We start from the raw sequence: 17,321 nt of genomic DNA on the forward strand, positions 1-17,321 counted from the left end.
AGACACTGGAGAGGGTATGTGCTGTAGTGAGTGCTGTGAATTGTGTAAGACTGTTGAATCACAGACGTGTACCTCTGAAACAAATAATACATTATATGTTAAAAAAAGAAGAAGAAGAAGAAGAAGATAGCAGGAGGGGAAGAATGAAGGGGGGGAAATTGGAGGGGGAGACGAACCATGAGAGACTATGGACTCTGAGAAACAAACGGAGGGTTCTAGAGGGGAGGGGGTGGAGGGATGGGTTAGCCTGCTGTTGGGTATTAAAGAGGGCACGTACTGAATGGAGCACTGGGTGTTATACGCAAACAATGAATCATGGAACACTACATCAAAAACTAATGATGTGATGTATGGTGATTAACATAACATAATAAGAAAATATAAAAAAGCTGTATCTATTCTTCCTGAATTAGAACAAACCTTTCTTCCTTCAGGAAGCCCTGTCCAATCACATAGAGTTTCAGTGTGGATCAACAGATTGCTTATATCATTAAGTATTGGCAGATCTTGTCATTGAAACTCAAGTCAGTCTGACTTCATAATTCATGGCTTTTTTGTGATTATAAGTTATCTAGCAGTGCCCAGAAATTGAGCTTCAACTCAGAATTAATGCTTAGGCCAAGTGGTAATAAAAGAGGGACAACTCTCTAGATGTTCTGGAATTTCCATCTTCTCTTTGAACTCTCAAACTTTTCAACTTACTCTAAAAATATTTGCTTTTTAGAAATTTCTTATTGTTCCTTATTACTCCTGTTTTTATTATTCTATCTTATTTTTTTTTACCTCTCCCTATTTTAAAAATCAAATTCAGAGGAGAATTACTGGTTTGTAAATTACCCTTGTCAATGGTTTTCCGAAATCCCATATTTTTAAATTTTGAATAAACTATAGCATTTCAATTTAAGCATTGATGTTTTTCAAACTTTTATGGGAGAAAATGTAGGAATGATTTGTAATGTCATAGAGAAGATGTCAACTAGGATTTATGATAAAAAAATGGGCTTATTTGCTTAGAGGTATTAAATCAAAAGTAATAAAATTTAGTGAAATGAACTCAACACACCTGAGTTTGATTCCCATCTAGCAAGATAATTTATTATCAGAATATACTTGAGTAAATTACTTAATTTCTCTTATCCAAATATTTTCATCTGTGAATGTAAATTATATCTAGTTTGAGTTGTGGAGTTTGACAATGTATGTAAAGTATCTTGTAGAAGAGTAGGCTCTTCAAATGATAGTGATTACTACTTAGATGAAAAAAGAAATGAAACTCAAGTTGTGCTCTTCATAGCTGCAATGATTTAAATGCAATAACTTTTCATGAGTCTCTGGCAAAGCAAATCTAAACCCTTTCCATAATGTGACAGTAGTCCTTGCATAATGGAAAGAGTGCAGGCACAGAAGTCGGTGGGCCTGGGTTTGAATTTAGGTCTACCATTTTACAGCTGTTATTACCCAGAGAGACTCCTTTTAGCTCTCTAAGCTTCAGGTATTTTTTCCATTTGTAAATTAATGATAGCATATCCTCACAGAGTTGTTGAGAGGATTTAATGCATGTGAGAAGGGCCTAGCACAAACCATACCATAACCTAAATCTGCAAACATATGAATATATACTTCATGACTGATTTTTATTTTTTGCTAGTTCTGATTTTATTGCATTCAATATCTGATTTGTTCCCAAGAAGCTATGACTTACTGCTTCCTTTGTTTTGGTAAAACAACCAGTTTACAAATGTTTTCATAACACTTTTCATGTGCCCAGCACTGCTTGAGTTATTACACATGTAAAATCATTCAAACCTAAAAAAAAAAAAAAAAAAAAACCTCTATGAGAAAAAGTGAAATGTCATCACAATTTTATTGATGAATAAATTGAAGTTTAGAAGGGTTAAGTAATTTGCCCATGACCAATAAGCCGGCAGGTGGCAGAACTGGAACTCAAGCCCACTGGGTTCCAGTTAGGTTGCTTCAATAGTAAATGGCTCTTGCCTTGCTAGTTTGTAGCAAGCTTCCAGCCTGGACCTGCAATGATTAAATATTTCCCATATGCCCTTCTTCTAGCAAAGAAGTCTCTCCACCTCAAGGATCTAAAGGAATAATAAATTTTGGATGATTAACTTTCTGACCTGTTAATTAACCAAAGAAGAACATGCATTGGGCTACTTTGTTTAAAAAAAAAAAAAATGACCCCTTCAAGTTCCTTTTATCAAACTATGGTGAAAATCTTGTTTTTAACAAAATGTCTTTCTTTGAATGAACATGAAATCCAGATCATACATTTTTAAAAAAATCACTCAATAACTGCATGATTGCCAGTAAGTTTGGGGTTCTTTAAACAATATCACTAAAAATTGGGTAAATCATGACAAGATTTTGCTCTAAGCTTTTCAGTGGAACTTTATAATAAAAGTTTACATAAACCTTTATGTAAAAAGTTAAAAACATGTTTTTATCATGTGTCCAATTCTAAATATTTAAAATAAAAAATTATGTAAATACTGTATGTGCACATTCATATAATTATACTTATAAAAATAGACACACAAACATATATACACATGTGCATAATTGTAACCTCAACAGAAAAATAGCTATGTTTCTGAAAAGTGGTTGGTAAATCAAACATTCCCAAATTAGGCAGTATTTCAATTAAACCAGGACAATTGCAAATTAACAGGTTTTTAATAAGGAAATAATGCTTTTATGTTTGAGGTAAATTCTGACAGAAATTTGAAAAGGACTTATTAAGGTGTATAACGTATCACACTGAGTTTGGATTAGGTGATTTTTTAATAAGGAAAGGATATTGAAGTGAATTCATGCTTTCTGGGGGTTTTTCTAAAAAAAAAAAAAAAAAGGAGATTAGAAAAGTGTCCTTACTTAGGCTTAGAGTTATATAGTAGGCAAAGATCTAAAAAAGTTGATTTCTGAGAAGTTTTCTTAATGTTTATTTTACATCTATATCAGTGACAAAAATACAATTGGGATTTCTACATTTGCCATATCTTTACTGTCTTCCTTCCTCTTATAGATATTTTTTCTCTCAAATTCTACTTTTATTGCAGGCACTTTAGGCAAAGTTTGCTGATTCTATCCCTGAGCTCACTTGTAAATGCAATAAACACTTCCCCAGCTGACACTTTTCCATATACAGTCAGGGCACTTTCTGTAGCTGTAACCTAGGGCCACCACTGTTGCTGTTCAACATCACTATCCTGTGGCAAGAATTCCACATGTACTCCTACACGGAGCCTTGTCCCATTCATTCACTGGGGTCCCTACTGTAGCATTCAAGGATGCAAGAAAACCCAAACTTCCTACAAACTTGTCTCTATTCATTCTCCTAAAACTACCTCAATCACACTGTTTTAGCAGAGAGGGAGAGAGGGAGGGAGAGGAAAGAGACAAGGGGTTGTTGTTTGTGAATCTGTGTTGGAGAGGAAGGGAGGATGGTGAGACTGAACAGCACATGTAAGGGAGTGTAGTCCTAACCAAGAGCCCCTGTTTTAATGTGTGTGTATGAGGGTGGATAACAATTGCCTACACACCAACTGTGACACTTTTTCTTAAAGTAACAATCTCACACTTTGGGGCATAAAATGATGCTAAAAGGAGTTCACTATTAGGAGATTAAGAACATATTCCAAAATCAGCAAAGTATTCTGGATTATAAAGGAGGAATAGGTGCATTCAATAAAAGACAAAAGAGAAATAGGGAGGAATTACTAATTTTGAATAACAAAAAAATCCTTTAAAAGTATATTTTGTTTATAAATTGATTTATTAAAAAATATTTGGAATAGAACTAAAAATAAGTTGGAATTTAGAGTTATTATATTAAAATAGAGTTAAATTGGAGTTTCAGATAAAGGTATTTTTTCTGTTTTGTTTTGTTTTAATATTCATGGGTACCATATACTGCATTTGATATACTTCTATAAAGGAATCCTTTATCTGTTAAATCTGGCGATCCTAGTCGCCTATATCTTATATAATAACTTCTAAAATTCACAATGAAGTCTTAGTAAACTATTTTCAAGTTGTTCTTCCATCTTATAAAGAAACTTTGATTTTCATTAAATCAATTTTAATAGACTTTATTTTTTAAAAAAGGTAATGATGGCCAAATCAACTCTGTGAAGATACCTGATATTAACAAACTCCTTGTTTGACCTTTTATAATTTCTATAGTATATTCTTTTTAAAAAAAGATTTTTATTTATTTATTTGAGACAGAGAGAGAGAGAGAGAACAGGAGCAGGGGCAGAGGGAGAGGGAGAGTGAGAAACAGATTCCCCACTGAGCAGGGAGCCTGATGCGGAACTCAGTCCCAGAAGACTGGGATCGTGACCTGAGCTGAAAGCAGACGCTTAACCCACTGAGCCACACAGGTGCCCCTCCTAGAGTATATTCTTTTTTTAAAAAAAGTAACATATTCAAGAGGTGGAGATCATTTGGGTGGTTTTATAAGTGTTATTTCATGGTTCAATCAGAGCTACATCTCCTAATGCAATTATGTTTTCTTAGAATTCAGCAAATGTATACTAAAACAGTTTTACTTTCGTACAAGATATTCCTTACAGGGTGAATAGTCTATATATTCTCTTATTCATTTTTTCAACAGATACTTTTGTACTTATCCTCCATGTAAGTGCTGGGTTGGTGTGAACTGCAGAGCAAATTGTTGAAGTAGAAACTGCTTTCAGTATCATAAATGTGTATGTATGTGCACAGACAGAAATATAGAACCCAATGTACTGTTAACTATTAAGATCTCCTCTTTTTCATTCAAAGGCATAACCTACGCATTTCCAGAACTAGGGAAACAATTCAAATACTTGTAGTTTGAGTTTGAATGCAGCCAAACCCAGTGAATTTTATTGTAGAAAGTAAACAATCCATTTTCTCCCTTCTTTTAGAGAATGCATTACTGAAAAAGAAAAGGATTCTTGCTGTCTAGGTACATTGTAAAGGAACAAAACCTGGAGAATTGAATTACCTGCATAGCTGAGCAAAAAATAGCTCTCTGTGCTTGATATGAGTCAAGTATTTTTAATAGAATACTTATATTTTGTAAGCAGAATAAGGACAATGTAGGACATTGAAATTTTCCCTTGACAAAAAATAACTTGTATTGCAGCTGATCCAAAGCTCTTTGGGGATATATTTCCTTTTAGTCTTAGAATTTAAGAATTAGGCATTATATCATCTATGTAAAATTTGTACTTCTGAACTTTGAATATAATCATTTTACTAATACTATTAGGTAAGTAGAATATATTTTAATATAGCTACAGAAAAGATTACATAAAAAATAGAGCCCTTGGAAGCAGTAGCTCTGTAGTATTTTACCAAAGAGAAATGTTACATTTCATTGTAGATTATTTTTGTGTTCTACAGATCACCTGTGCATACTCACTCTAGAAGAAAATATAATTGGTATTCCAACTAGCATAGCATGGATTTAAGTTTTAATTTTTACTGGTAGCTAATAGCAGGAAATTGTTTTATAACATACAACATTTAGAATCTTAGCAGGACCATCTTCATCATCATGAGCTCCACATTACAAAAAGAATCTACCTGGTGAAGCATAGTATCTGATGATTTACTTTTTTTTTTTTTCTAGATAGATTAGAAGAAATAAATTAATAATAACTGGCAGCCTGACAAGTGCTGTGTACATCATGCTGGTTGCTTTATCTATCTAACTTACTCAGAGAAGAATATTTCTATTTTAAAGATAGGCATCATTATCCCTTTTTACAGACAAAGAAATGGGGGCTCAGGGTATTAGAGTAAATAGCCCAAAGTCACACAAAAATAATAATGACATTAAAGCCAAAATACAAGTACCATTTAATTCTAAATCTCATGTTATATTCACTATATTCTACCTAATTGAGAAGAGTTTATCATTTGATGAAAATATAATTACACATACTACTAATGTATAAAACCATTTAGTTTGGTTGATATATAGCTCATGTAAGGAGCTGCTTTTAAGCTGATTCATTACTAGAGATTATTTTTCTTAATGAGAGACACTATTGAGAATGGTGAAGAGCAAGGGTTGTGGAATCTGAAAACTTGCATTTGAACCCAGGCTCTATGATTAATTAATCTTTTTCTGTCTTGGTATCCTCACTGGCAAAGTGAAAATAATAATACCTAACTTAATTTATAATTAAAAACGAAGGAGATAATATAAAGCTCTTAGAATGATTCCTGGTATATAGAAATAATTCAATTTTATTGTAATAATTCAATTAACTAATTGATTTACATAGGAAGTTTTATATTGTAACAGCAGAGAGAAGAAAAGAGCTTGGAGGAAAGAGGAACCTCAATAAAAAATGGAGTAGAATGGTGCCTGGGATTTATAATTAGATAGTGAAGAACAGCAGTTGGTAAAAGCTGGGGTTTTTGTTTCCTGTTTTTTAGAATCTTTACATAAAGTCAGCAGAAGAATCCTTCCTATCCAGCTGACATAAGCAAGGGTAAGGCAATTCTTTCCACATTTACATGCATCTAGAACTTCCCAATACTGTAAAGATTGGCGGCTTGAGAGCACCAAGAGGTAGAATCACCAGTGGCTTTCTTTAGTAGTGATAATCATGAGGCTCCTTCAACATTTGATGAGACAATGAATATTGTCCAGGAGAGCCAGGTCAAAAACATAACAGGGTGGACTCCAAAATCTGATTTGTATCTGTATAGTTCAAGAGACTTATATTCCCCAAAATGCCTGGGGTGACCTTGAAAGGAAGAGTACATGAACAGAAAACAAGAGCAGAAATTTTATATTACCAATGGTAACATGGTATGAAATTGTATCATCAGACTGGGAAGATCTAAAACTATTTGATAGATTTTAATATTTATACTATATGCATAAATATATTTATTTGGTGATATACTTTAATCATAATTTCTTTATTCTGCATATTCATAAATTAGCCCCACTCCTTAAAATAAAATTAATGTCTAATATGTTAGGAAAGTGGATTTTGTCAAGCAAAGATATGTTTAAGTAACAGAATAATTGACTTCCACAAATCTTATTTGTTATTAGAAATAAAGGAAAAAAATAGTATGAGCATAGGAATTCATTTCCCAAATAACCAGATTTGGTTTCTCCCCGTGGTTTTAGTCACTTAATTTCAAAGAAACATGTTGTTTTGAAGACTTTCATTAGCAAAATGATCCTGAGAAGTTATGTTAGCATTTATACTCTGTATCTTAAAATTTAACATTATATTGCAATCATTAAAATTTCATATTTTTCTTTTGTCTTTTTAATTGTCAACACTCTTGGGTGAGCAACTATTTTGTTTATCCCTTGTGAACCTCTAATAATCCCTGGTAGGACAATATGCCCATGAGTAGTTATTTTTAAATATTATTAATGGATTGAGACACTATCACATCTTCTGTCCTATTCTTACTAGACTTTGCTATGGCATTTTTAAAATAATGACTGTCCCTTCTTCTGAGAATTTTCTTCTCTCTGAAAGTCTATTATGGCTTCATATTCTGGCTTCTTCTTTGTCTCTTTCTGTCATTCCTTCTCAGTGTTCAAAGTGAGTCCATCTTCCTCTCTCTATCTCCAGCCAGACCCTTGTCTGTATACAGGCATTTATCTTGTGCCTTCCAAACTGCCCCCATGCAAGTCCCATATTCCACTTAACCTCCACACATCCAGCTGAACCCATTAGCCTCAGCCTTTCTCCTGTTCCTCTTTACATATTCTCTTAAACTATATGCAGCCCTTACAGATTGTCATAAACCTTCCACCCACAGTGTTTGCCAAATTAATATTACAATCAATTCTTTCTTGTATATGGGTAAAACTAGACCTCAATATTCCTTAGAGGCTTTGTTTTAAATAGTTTATGTCTCCTAACTCTATGGGAGGAATATATCCCAAGAATATGTTAGTAGGATGACTAAAATTGTGTTTTGTATATTTATCCATTCAATAATTTTTTTAAATGGAGATTTTTATGATCAAGCATTGTTCTAAATGCAAGTATATGTTGGCAAAAATAGAAAACAATGTTTAAGAGGTTTCAGATGTTTCACACTTGAAGCATACCAGGGGAGCAACCAAGTGAATTAACTATGCTTTCATTTTCGTACTTTTTAAAAATTTATTTGTTTAGTAGCATTGGTAAAATTAAAATTGAGAATTTCTTCTTCCAATTGTTTTTTGCTTTGCTTATTTTACATGGAACCTACTAACTGTACATCTATATCTGCTGTTAGATGCCTTGCTAATTATTTTTCTCTCCTTTTGTAATAAACTTGCAAGCCTGTACTATCCGTAGTTTTATATTTTAAACTTGCTGTGTCTATTGAGCTTTCTAGATGGAGAGTAAATCCCAGGTTGTCATTATTCTGAATACAGAAGATTAAGGGAAGAACTGGTATATAGTATAGATTAATAATAATTACACACATTGTTTATTTCTAGCTATTTAAAATGTCATAATAAATTTGTGGAAGAGCTGTATCTATCTATGCATAAGAAAATGTAGGGAAGTTACTGCTAGGGATTATAGGTGTGCACCACTAATACAATGCTCTTAGAAATGTAAATATATGTATATATATAGAAAAAATTAGAGTGCAGTTTTTCCATTGCGTCTTCTAGATGAGGAAGAGAGGTATGTGGGGTTTTTTTTATGTTTGTTATTTTGTTTTGTTTTTTTATGTTTTAATTAAGCAGGTGTTCTGAATCAAACTTTTTCAAATCAACACTTTTAAAGCAACATTTGTTCAGTTAAATGCAGATAAATCAGAGGTAACATATGGATGTATCTACAACCTGGTTCCAAAAATAAATGATAGCAAGATCATAGAAAAATGTGACATACCAAAATCTGGGTGTTCTTCAAATATATATATATATATATATATATATATATATATATATATATATATACACACACACAGGGGAAAAAGTGTCATAATTTATATGAGGCATAAATACTTTAAACATTTTTCCAAAAAAGAATGTTTCTGGAAAATATCCAAAATGATCCTGAAATTCGAATACTTTATTATTCAAAGAAGGAAAAGTGGTTTGAGTTTCATGGATACATTCATCCATGACAAGTCAATACTCAGAAACAACCTTATACTTTTACCACCTTGTTTTGCTGTCTCGTTTCTAATTTTCACTGCTGTGCTTTCTTTTCTGTATTTTATTAATTCTCTCATTCTGAAATGCTGAACTTTGCTGAAGAATATCACTTAACTCTTTTAATGGACTTCAATTTTGTCATGCCAATAAATCATCTTCTGGAGTCATCATACATCCTCAAGTGTCATTTCATTTACTTCCTGTTAATGACTTCATTCTTCATAATTGTTCTTCTAAGCCTTTCATTGCCTTCTCTATTATACTCATTAATTCATTTATTCAATCAATAAATATTTATTGATCACTTACTATGTGTCTGGCACCATTCTAAATGCAGTGGGGAAAAACACTAAAGCCAAAAACAAAACTGCAATTTCTTACAAACTAATTTGTTCAAAATGTAGATCTTTAGTTTCAAAATCTTTCTTAGCACCATTATAATGATAGAACAGAAACTGTTTTAAGATTCTGATTTGGGAGAATATCTAGGATACTTAGAAGATTTCCTTAGCAATTCTGACATACAGACACTTTGGGAACCAAATGTAGATAAATAGAACATGTTTTAAACTTGGAAGAGAAATTTGAGAATCACTGGATTGGAGATGCTTCTTATATCTGTATGAATATGTGTAAAGCTAAGAGAAAGAGAAAGTACAAAGGGAAAAAAGCCTAAGACAGAAGCTTAGAGCATGTCTCTGGATGGGTCAGAGGCTTGGAACAAAATACAAGAATGCAATATGTAGTATCCAAATGCTATAGACAGTACAATGACTAAAAATAATTTTAATTGTCATTCACTGAGATCTTACTACGTACCAAACACTTGTTCTATGTCAGAAATGTTAACATGTTTAATTCTACAATAGTGGTAGAGGAAATTAAGGTTCATATGCATTAAATATCTTATTCAATGTCCTAGAGTAATAAAGCCAGGATTAAAATCCCTATCTGCTATGCATTGGTTATCTGAACATCTTTCTCCTTAAAGATTTTCACCCATAATAGAAATGAATAGTTTTTACTCAAGAGGAAAAAGAAACAATTGATAAAGTGAAGTTCCAAGGAAGAGGGTAGGGAAGGAGATTAAGATCATGATAGATGATCTTAATAAGGGGTCACTTTTTCCTAAGAAGCTTGTGTAAGGATATATTGAAAATATGTGTAAAAATGTATTTGTAGAGGTAAAATATATACAAATGGAAAATATGGTTCTTATAATGTATCAGAAGTGGAAAGGAGAGAAAGTATGAAGATGATGCAAAGTTTTAAGGTAAGGGGAATTAGAGATTTAAGAAAATTCGAATCAGCCCTTGACTTTTTCAAAGTCTGAGGAGAAGGGAAAGTGCTGGGACAGATAACAGACAAGTTTTGGCCATGCAATTCCAAGTGCTTCTATCTTTAATTGCACCTGCAATACACAGACCTCCACTCCTATCTCCATTACACATACTAGGTACCTGGAGACTAGCGGGATTCCTGATCACCCATTATCCTTGCGTTCTGATCCCCACAAGAATTTGTGCATCTTTTTAACCAATTCCATTCCCTACATTCCTGAAACCCTTTTACCTCTGAAACTTAAAGTCAGGAGCAAAATCCCTAAATTCTGAACCTCTTCTATCAATATTTCCTCAAACTTTATGATCTAACTGAAAGCTGATACTCTCCTAAGGACACATTTTTCCCTGCAGCCATCGATCTTTTATTTTTACTACCACTACCATCATTGTAGTTATTAAACATTCTTTTTTTTTTAAAGATTTTATTTATTTATTTGAGAGAGAGAATGAGATAGAGAGAGCATGAGAGGGAGGAGGGTCAGAGGGAGAAGCAGACTCCCCGCCGAGCAGGGAGCCCGATGCGGGACTCGATCCCGGGACTCCAGGATCATGACCTGAGCCGAAGGCAGTCGCTTAACCAACTGAACCACCCAGGTGCCCGTTATTAAACATTCTTATCTTACTTTGTTTAGTATGGCAGCCCCAAGAATTTATCATGGAAATGGGAAAAATTTCCTCTTTATTTCTCTTTGCTGCTTTCAGATCATTCTCTCTACCTCCCCTTAAAAAAAATAAGCTTTGAATGTCATGACATCAGACAACACTACCCATTGTTCTTTATTGCAGTCAATTCCAACTCCCCATTTACTTCCCTCGTACCTTAAAGATGTAAGTACCTGGCTCACTGTTATCTTTTCTAATACTCTTGTAGTAATTCTTGGTGATTTCAATATCCACATAATATTTCCAATAGCCAATCCTAATACAACTTTATTTTTTCTTTTAGTCATCTTCTCCTCTAACTTTCCTCAGATACACATTCCCGAGATGTTGTCATCACCAATAATCTTAATCACTCTTCTATTTTTTTTTCCAAATCATACACTCTAGTGTTCAATTCCAACAATCTTTGGCTTTACTGGAATCTACAATTCATTGTTCCTAGCACTTTTTCGCTGTTCATCCTTACCTCCAGGCTTTCACTTGCTTCCTTACCTGGGAATGCCATAATTGGTCCTTTGAATACACCTCAACTTTCTTTCCCTTGTTTCCTTTTACTGTAAATCCCATCTTAGAAAAATTCCACACTGGCCAAAACCTTCTATCTACTTAATGCTTCCACGTAGACAGAAGAACATGGCTGGAGGTAAAGGTAAAATCATCCTATCTGGTCTCGCTTAATTGTAAGACCCCAACCTCAAGTGACCCTTTGATGCTTCTGGGGAGGCATACTATATTCCCCTAGCCATTTATTTTCCTCTCCCATTCTCCTAGACCATCATTTCATGCCTTCTCATCTACATTCATCCTCCAACTTCTCCATCCCCATCCTCGGGTACAGCTGATATCTCTGCTTCCCATTTCCCTGATACCATAAAAATGAACATAAGAATATTTCCAAAGCTCTCACCACCACACCTATCCTATATTTGTATCCTGCTTATTTTTTTTTTCCAAAGTGGTATGGCCATCTAATTTGTTATATATTTTTCTTATGTGCTTTGTATATTGTGTATTCCTTACCCCTCTGTTGCCATTATAAATACCAAGTGGACAAGATATTTTCATTGATATTTATCTCTGTGCTTATAGTATCTAAAACAACATCTGGCAAGTAAAAGGCACAATAAATACCGTGTGTGAGTGTGTGTGTATACATGCATACACACATTTTATTTAAATAATTTTTTGAGACAGATCTTATAATTTTCATTTTACAAATGATTCATACAGTTTAAGTGACCTTCTAAGGACCACTGGATCAATCAAGTGGTAAAGTTAGAATTCCAGCCCATGTCCTTCTAAACCCAAGGCTTAATATGTGCCAAATTAAGTACAAAATATTAGTTTGAATAGTCTGAATTCTTGGTGTTTTTGCCCCAGAATATCTTTCCAGGTTTATCTTGCTGTACCTTCTTATACACACTACTCTTTAATCAACCTGGAATATGTCCTTCAATGTGTCCTGAACTGGCCCAGCCCAGCCATTCATATAAATAGTTGTTCCTTCCAATGCCTAGAAGGTGTTCTAACTTCTGCTTGTTGAATTTCTGTTTATTCTTCAGAACCCACGTAAAATATTCTATTATCTATCATCTATCTATCTATCTTTCTAAAATCCCTTTCAACTGGATTTTCTCTTCCTCTCTTTTAATTCTTAACAATGTTACAATCCATCTTAGAGTGCCCATTTAAATTCTAAGCAGAAAAAGACATCCATCATACTTGTGTTTCAAGTTCCTCCAGATTCGCTAGCAGATCATGAATTTTCTGCAATACTTACTCATTTATATATATAATTTTATACAACAATATCATTGCATGTTTTTCACTTGACAGTTATAATTAACACTCTTTGAATACTTGCTACTAAACATTGTTCTAAGCCATTACATGTATTAATGAATTCAATCCTTACAGTTCTGCTACTATTATCCCTAATTTTCAAATGAGAAAATGAAGTACAGAGAACTTATCAAAGTCTCATAGCTAGTGATTATTTCAGCTGGGATCTGAAACCAGGCACCCTGGCTCCAGACCACCTGTATTTAACCATGAAGAGATATCTTTCACCTACTGATTGATAAATGTACTGTAAATATTGGTTGAATCCAATAAACTAAAAAAAAGCATCTTAAAAATATTATAAAAATGCAAGGGACACTAGAAAGTGGATGTCATCCTGTAGTATTTTATCTGGCTATTTGATGACAAAAGTAGGTCATGGTAATTACAAGCTTTATCTATGTTGCCTATTAGGAGAGATCACAAAAGCCTCATTAAGGCTAATTGTATTGAATTAAGATGAAATTTGCATTATACATCAAGTGATAAACGATTGCATACATCAGGCAAATGCTAAATTTTTAGTGCATGCTTTTGAGATTAAGTAGAAGACCTGATCATGTAAAAATCAACTGAAAACCTATTGTAGAGTCTTAAAGAGGCCCAACAAAGGTGGGAAAACACCTGAATTTTCTACTTGCCTCATTACTGTGTAAGTTGTGAAACTTGCCTTTCACAATCTTTCCTCATCCTCTGGCAGGCCTCAGAAACAGTGTTACCATATTCTTCACATTTGTCATGAGAAGCTCTGCGGTTTGTGTGAGAGATGATGAACTGTGGAGAATGAAAAGCAAAAATGAGATTAAGTGAAATCGTGTGTAGGTACTGATTTTTTTTAAAAAATTAGAGAGTAGATGTAATTTGAAAATTATCTAGATAGCCATTTTCAAAGAAAGTATACTAGAAAATCATTCTCAAAGTATCTCCATAAAGATAAATGTTTAACATGTCACTGAGAAGGATTTTCTTTTTTCATTATATTAAGCTTTGTGGGTTTGGTTGGTTTTTGTTGTTGTTGTTGTTGTTTTGGATAATTATTTACTATGGACAGTCCTTTAATCCAAAACAAGAGTGTACTATAAAAATCACAATGAGGGGCGCCTGGGTGGCTCAGTCAGTTAAGCATCTGCCTTCGGCTCAGGTCATGATCCCAGGGTCCTGGGATCGAGCCCCTCATCGGGCTCCCTGCTCAGTGGGGAGCCTGTTTCTCCCTCTCCCACTCCCCCTGCTTGTGTTCCCTCTCTCACTGTGTCTCTCTCTGTCAAATAAATAAATAAAATCTTAAAAAAAAATAAAAAAATAAAAATCACAATGAAATAAGTATTCCATATTTTAATCACTTCCTTAGCCAGATAAACAAATCCAGGACAGACTCTGTAAGTTTTAAGGAAATGGGAAGCTCTTTATAAGCAATATTCCCTTTAGGACATGATGTCAATAGCACCTCAAACATTTCCCTTCATCTCTGGGGCCACTGCTACCACCATTCATGTGTACATGCTGGGGTAAACTGAAAAAGGATCTCCATTTCCTTCCCATGGAGTCCTGACAAAGCAGAAGGAAATAGAAACAAAGCAAGAAGTCATTTGTTTGGGAGCTCTGCAGTGTAGCCTATCCTTTTTTGTGTGTGTCAGAGTTAGCAGACAATCAACAACAGAATATTTTCTATACTAACACTTTTTCTTATAATCGATGTGCTATGTTATGTTTACCTCAGTGTTGTTTTATCTTTTATTATAAAGTCTGCATTTAATGCCTAAAACAAGAGCTTGATAACTCACAGAAAGTGCCAAAGTTTTCTTCAGCAAGAAGTAGAGCAATTCCCTTGAGAATTATTCCGAATACTTACTTAGAGCTCTTTATATACTCTTTATATAATAGTAATCACTGGCATTTACTGCTTACCTTACTTCAGAAAATATTCTAAGTATTTTAATATATCATTTTATTTAATACTTACAAAATTCCTAATAGGTGGGAAGCATTGTCTTCATTTTACAGATGGAAACACTAAGACACAGACAGATTAAGTTTATTGTTCAAGATCATAAAACTAGTGTGTAAAGACGCCATGATTTTTGCACAAGCTATTATATTGGATACTTAGGAGAATGTTAAACATTGTGAATAGTGTCTGCAACAACTATATAATACCAACTCTCCCCCTACTCTAAGTTTATAGTTTTACCACTTAATCAAAAATTGTATTTGACAAAATTCTGTGAATTATGATATAGCTTTAAAGTCAAGAGTAATAAAAATGTGTACTGGAATCAAACTCAAAAATAATTTACATTAAAAAATAGACACTATCTTGATCTGTTCTTTGCTTTACAATTTCAACATTTGTTTTTATAAATATCTATGAAATTCCAGTGCAGGTATCTGCTACTGTGTGTTGACTATTGTCATGAAATAAAGAACAATGAATCTGATTATAACTTTTAAGAACTCTTTTGTTTCTGTTATGACAAAACAGAGATGTCAAAAATCCAAACTTTGTCATTGAATATAATCTATATAGTTGTTTCATTCTTGAAAATTGCTTCAGTGCTGTGTGCATCAAATGTTCTCAGAAACTAAATTTTCCCACTTCCAGGTTGAATTTAAATTATCACTATCTGTCAATGAAAGAAGTCAACTAAGGGACATTACTCATTTTTCAAACCTCCTACCAAAATACATTTTGTAGAAAATGAAAAGATGTGGGTTTATTGATATTGATAGAATGCTAAGTGATTCCAGCATATAAATGAATATAAAATATAATACCATAAAGTCATTTAAGATGATGTCAAATTTAAACCATTTGTGTTTTTGCATTTCAAATAAAATATTAGCTGGTGCTTGTACATTACTTACTACTTGCCAAGTACAGTTCTAAGTGGTTTATATTTATTAATTCATTTAATCACTACAATCATCCATCATTATCTCTATTTTATATAGGAAAAAAATTGAGTCATAGTAAGTTTGTCATTTGTCCAAGTTTCCAAGCCCATTTCAGTATGATTATTTAATTACTATGCTAATCCACTTCTGACAATCAATTAGGTCAATCATTTTGTTCATTCGAGATCAACGAAATCAGAAGAATTTAAGAATTTTATCTCCTATAGATTAGAATCAGTGAAGAAAAGTGACTTTTTAAACCTAGTGTATTTACAAATACACTGAAGAAAATGTAGTTTTAAATATACATTAAGAAACACACAGTGGAGTCTGATCATATATGAGAGACAGAAAGAGATTTAAAGAAATTCCCTACAACTGACAAAGAAATTAAAGCCATTTTACAGTAGTTATATTATGTTAATGATTCTCTAAAACTGAATAATAAATTAAAAGCTATACAGAAACATTAACTAAGGTAATTTTAGGAGTACCGATAAACTTGTCTGTAAACAAAAATGACGGCTATGAATAAGAAGAGTCAACAAGTTGGTATCTTGGTACATTTTTTCCAATAGTTCCTAAGAACAAAACCTTCCTGAACACAAATATCATATATTTTTTCATCTATGCATACATGTTACTACCCAAGGTATTATATACAAATCATATGTACCGTATTTCTGAATGATTTAAGTGATTTTAAGAATAAATTTTACCCAAGGTTTTGGGATTAAAACCCAAACATTGCACTCTAGTAAAATTCAGGTTAATAAATCAAATGCCTTATATTCTAAGAGTCATTAAACTAGTAGAAAGTCAAAAGAAACTTTCTTGTTTTAGTAGTTATTAATTATAATATAGAAATCTACTTCATGTTTCTAAGTTTTTCAGGGTTTCTCTTACAGAAAAAAAGGTGTTTTTAAGGAAGAAATAGATTACAACCTGCTGCCAAGGGCATTGCTTTTTCTTCAGTAGTAGCTAAATCATGATGCAGAACAAAGGTGTCATGACAGAAAACTGGTTGGGTGGCTTGAGCTTCTCAGATCATGACTGCAGGAGGGGTAGACGAGACAGTTGACCCTAAAAGAGGAGAAGTAGTGACCATGAGTCACTGAGATGAGTGGATACTAGTTTGGTCTTAAATGTAAGCCTTGACTGAAAAGAAGAGAAAAAGTCTGAGGTCTGAAGAATTGGAAGGAGTCTGAGGTCTGAAGAATTGGAAGGAGTCATCAATCAAGATCCACCACAAGCAGGAGAAGGTAGAAAGAAATGTGTCAAAATACATGAGAACCAGAAGTCAACTTGTAACTGGAGGATATAGGCTAAGTCACATCCAGGAGAAATGCCTTAAGGAGCAACATAATTTTCATCTTAAGAAGTACAGCTTTTTGTTAACTATGCTGTAATTAAAATTAAAAAAAAAA

At 33.2% G+C, this 17,321-nt stretch overlaps 1 protein-coding gene across 7 annotated transcripts in view; it reads left to right on the forward strand.

Moving 5' to 3' along the window:
* The window catches only part of CNTN5 (contactin 5), a 1,075,732-nt gene that overhangs the window by 566,612 nt on the left and 491,799 nt on the right, over positions 1-17,321 (forward strand). The gene's annotated exons all lie outside the window — the stretch shown is intronic.

Source organism: Leptonychotes weddellii, chromosome 11 (genome assembly GCF_054177405.1).
Source record: "Leptonychotes weddellii isolate Sample4059 chromosome 11, ASM5417740v2, whole genome shotgun sequence".
Lineage (NCBI taxonomy): Eukaryota > Metazoa > Chordata > Mammalia > Carnivora > Phocidae > Leptonychotes > Leptonychotes weddellii.